This window comes from Montipora foliosa, chromosome 2, assembly GCF_036669935.1.
Source record: "Montipora foliosa isolate CH-2021 chromosome 2, ASM3666993v2, whole genome shotgun sequence".
Taxonomy (NCBI): Eukaryota; Metazoa; Cnidaria; class Anthozoa; order Scleractinia; family Acroporidae; genus Montipora; species Montipora foliosa.
The window spans coordinates 1,348,543-1,353,280 of NC_090870.1; the positions used below are offsets into that span (position 1 = coordinate 1,348,543).

At 46.3% G+C, this 4,738-nt stretch overlaps 1 pseudogene; it reads left to right on the forward strand.

The window, feature by feature from the left end:
* Nucleotides 1–2,867: 2,867 nt before the first annotated feature.
* Nucleotides 2,868–4,738, forward strand: part of LOC137988422 (uncharacterized) — a 23,721-nt pseudogene continuing 21,850 nt past the window's right edge.

The window sequence follows — 4,738 nt, forward strand, 5'->3', positions numbered from 1 at the left end:
CCAAGTGCCTGGTTTGCTTTCTGTATCCTGGTTGTGATTTCTTTATCCAAAGAGCCATCATTGGAGATGATGCTGCCCAGGTATCTAAACGACTCGACGTTCTTCAGTTGTGTGTCGTCGATAGTGATAAAAGGTTGCTGAGGAGAGCTTGCAGGCGCAGGCTGAAGGAGAACCTCGGTCTTACAGAGACTGATTGTCAGGCCGAACAACTTTGCAGCTTCCGAGAATATGTCAGTGATTACTTGCAGATGGTTTTCCTTATGGGCCGTCAAGGCACAATCATCAGCGAACAGCGCCTCAATTAGGAGTCTCTCCAGTGTCTTCGTTCTCACTGAGAGGCGTCTCAGATCAAACAGTGAACCGTCCAAGCGGTATCTGATGTAAATACCAAATTCCAGGTCTTTAGTAGCGTGAAGTAACACCTGAGTAAAGAACAGGTTGAAAAGCACTGGTGCGAGCACGCAGCCTTGTTTTACGCCATTTTTGATGCCGAATCTCTCAGAGGGTTCACCGTCTACCATCACTTCTCCTGTCATGTCGTCATGGAATTGTTGGATGAGCTTAACGAATTTTGCTGGACAGCCGAGTTTTCCGAGAATGACCCATAGTGCCTCGCGGTTGACAGTGTCAAAAGGTTTAGTGAGATCTATAAAGACCGCGTAGAGGCTCATGTTCTGCTCAATGCATTTGTCTTGGATCTGTCTAACTGCAAAGACCATATCAACAGTACTTCGATTACGGCGGAAACCACACTGTGACTCCGGAAGGTTCTTTTGTGCAATCGAAGGGATAACTCTATTCAACATAATGCGTGCTAGAATTTCTCCAGCAATGGAAAGAAGGGAGATGCCTCTGTGGTTCCCACAATCTGCTCTTAGTCCTTTGTTCTTGAAAAGGGAGACAATAGAAGCGTCGCGGAGGTCAGCTGGCATTTCCTCCTCTTCCCAAATGCTAACGAGAATGCTATGGAAAGCCTGGAGAGCCTCATTCCCAAGTGCCTTGTATACTTCTGCTGGGATTCCGTCCCTTCCTGGTGCTTTGCCACTGCTCATCTGTCTTATGGCCTTTTGGGCTTCTTCCATGGAGGGAGTGTTGTCGAGTTCTTCAAGGACCGGTCTCTGAGGGATATGGTCAAGTATTGTCTGGTCAACCGAGGATGGACGGTTCAGGAGCTGGTTGAGGTGCTCCTTCCATCTTTCTCTGATCGCAGCCTTGTCTTTGATTAGTGTTACTCCGTCAGCTGAAAGCAGAGGGGTAGAGCGAGATTTTAAAGGGCCATAAACTGATTTAATGGCATTATAGAATTGCTTTGAGTTGTTAGAGTCAGCGAAGGCTTGAATCTCATCGGCTTTCTTCTCCCACCACTGGTCATGTATCCTACGTATTTCCCTTTGGACCAAAGACTGATACGACTTGAATCTCTCCTTCTTCGCTGAGGAACCCAGATCATTTTGCCACTCCATAAATGCTTTGTTCTTCTTGGTCAGCAGATCTTCAATGACACTGTCGTTCTTATCAAGCCAGTCCTGATGGTTACGGCTATTTAAGCCCAGAACTGACTTCGCTGTTTCTGTCACCGTGTCTCTGAATTGGTTCCATTTCTGAGTTGGATCACCGGACAGTGGACCAATGATAGCTAGCTGTTCATCCAGCTTATGCTGGAAAGTGTCGAGAGATCGAGACTGCTGAAGTTTGGCCACGTTAAAAGTTCTTCTGGAAAGTTTCTGGTGCCTTGGATGGTGGGGGCTATGATAAGATTCAATGTGGAGCGGATAAGCCTATGGTCTGGCCAGCATTCTGCTCCCCGCATAGCTCTGGTGATGAGGACACCACGAATGTCGCGCCGGCGGACAATGACATAATCTATCAGGTGCCACTGTTTAGATCTGGGGTGCATCCAAGAATTTTTGTACTTATCTGCCATTCTGAATATCGTGTTTGTGATGATCAGGTTTTACTCTGTGCACTTGCTCAACAGCAGGAGGCCATTAGCATTCATTTTGCCAGTGCCATGTTTGCCAAGTACTCCTTCCCACTGATTGTGATCACAGCCAACTCGGGCGTTAAAATCGCCAAGAAGTATTAGCTTATCATTCGCAGGGACAGAGTCCAATACAGAGCTGAGGTTGGCATAGAACTGCTCAATTGCCTCTTCAGTGCTAGTTAGAGTCGGCGCATATGCACTGATGATTGTTGCATGCCGATTGTGGCTGAGGGGCAGGCGGAGCTTCATCAACCTTTCATTGATACCAACAGGCAGGGTAGGGAGTTGTTTCATCAAACTTGTTTTGATGGCGAGGCCAACCCTATGTATCCTGTCCTCGCTTTGAGTCTTTCCTTTCCAAAAGAAGGTGTAGCCACAGGTTGGTTCTGTAAGGGATCCTTCATCTGCAAGCCGAGTTTCACTTAGGGCCGCAATGTCAATGTTGTAGCAAGATAACTCTTTTGCAAGGGCTGTTCTCCTTTGGGGTCTTGCTGAGTCATCTTTGTCCATGAGTGTACGAATATTCCATGCTCCGAATGCGAGTCTTTTCTTTCTCAATTGGATTCGACCGCATGTGTAGGTGATCTGCCAACCGCGGTTAGCTGGCCAGATGATGTAGGGCAGGCAATTCTTAGGCCACCTTTTCTAGGCCTCTCCCTTGCTAGGGTGAGAGTTGCTGTCCTAAAAAGGGCTGCTCAGTCGCCCAGGATGCTGCCGGACTTCTCTGGTGCCCCGAGTACTGAGAAGAACGACCACTGGTCCAAGGCCGCCTACGTGCAGGATCATGACTACAACTGCCAGTGGTCACCTCCACCTGTTGCTTTGCCATTCCCCCATCGCCGCAGGACTTGGTTTGGGATGAGTGGGAATCGTGGATGACTTGATGAAGGATGAAATGCGATGTGACTGGGTGTTGAGATGGGATGATGGAGGTGCGCAATGTGACATGTGCGTGAATGATATTTTAGTGGAAAAGCCGTTGCAGGGAGACAATCCCACTCTCTCGGCCTTGAAAGTCAGAGTCCAGTGGCACGAAAACATCGTTACATCTGGGGACAATCTCGGCTGCAGTGGATGGCCATGCCTTACTATGTGCTCCAGCATGCCCTTCGCATTCCACACTGCGTTGCTGAACCACCTTCAATGCCGTTGGACAAAAGAAGTCTCTTCCGCGAAACTCACTGGGACAGACTTTGAATTCATTCGGGTGAGCAACTTCCTAGGTAGACAGCTTACCAAAGCTAATGAGCTCTACCTACCCAAACCGTTACCCTGGTCAAGGAGGGCTAAGGGTGTACTGGCACTTGCCCAAGGTGCCCACCCAGGCTAGTGGAGGGAAGGAGATGCCTTACTGCTCCATTCTAGACTGGCTCCAAGCAAGGCCTAGCCACATTACCCGTAATATGAATAATAACTACAGCCTCGGACAAAATTATTGAAACACTTTCCAATACTTTGCCCTCCCACAATGTTGTTTTGCCAAATGGGCTCAGAAAGTCGTGCAAACAACAATGGGAGGGGAAAGTGAGCCGTGTAAGTTTGAGATCTGTATATTCGTTTACTGTTCCAAGGAATTTTGTGGCAGTCTTGACTTTTTATTTACATCCGCTGCCTGTTACTTGCTTTGATCATTGTATCCCACGTGAACGCCTAATTGGTGTCTTGTTTAATATTCATCCCTGTTTCTCAGTAATGGATACTCACTGGACCTTGAAACTTGGTCGAAGAGAAGTAAATTTATCTGTGTGGCCATTTCCGGAGTTTGAACGTGACTGATGCCGGAGAAGTGTGATTTTATTGGCGAGATGTGATGTAAGCTTAAAATTACTTTCCAGCCTTTCCTTCATTTATGTAGACTGAAATGACAACCCAGGAAGCTTGGAAGTCGCATTAATCGCGTTAAATCACGGAAATAACCGCCCAGAATGCGAAGTCACCAGGACAATAAAGTACGGCTTTTTTATTGAGAACGTTTGCATGTAAATATCTTTTTGAGTGTTTGTTATCGAGATTCCCATACAAATCCTTATAATTTTTACCCTCCGAGCCTGGTCACATTTCCGACACAACACGAGCGTATCATTTTCACGCCACGAGGTAATAGCACATGAGTCGAAGCAGCTTTTCACGGTCAGACCACTAGGGTTTCCACAAAAAAAAAGAGTGTGAACTTCCCACGAATTATGGCTCGACCACACGAACTAAGTAAACTTATTTTGTCCCCGATCTGACTCCATGCACCGTTGTCCTTCTGTTGCGAGCACAGTAAACAGCGAACTCGAAATCCTCAAAATCGCTCAATATACCACTTCTGAGGCGAAAGAACGAGAATGCACATATTTATCGATATAGAGCGACTTTCGTATGACCTGGAAGAAGCGTTCGCAGTTTGTTTCATGGACCAATGTTTGGCAAGATTAAAACAAAGCTTCTCCATATTTCCGCCAAGGAAACTCCTAATATGGGCAGTAAACAGTTCGATTGCCCAATCACATTACTGCGTTTCAAATGACGTCAAAGCGAAATGCCGATCGCTTTCCAGAAAGTTCCATGAAGAGATGACGTTATTTGTGTCCACGTTCGCTAAGCCAATGAAAATTCGCTCTCGTTTGTTGTTGTTTGATAAGGCAATCAAATGTTTTGCATTTTTGTTTACGTTCTGTTTTTACGTTTATTTTTCAAAGTCATATAAAAGTCACTCTACCGCTACAGAAGAAGCTAACGGTGAATCCAATACATTTATTATAAAATTAC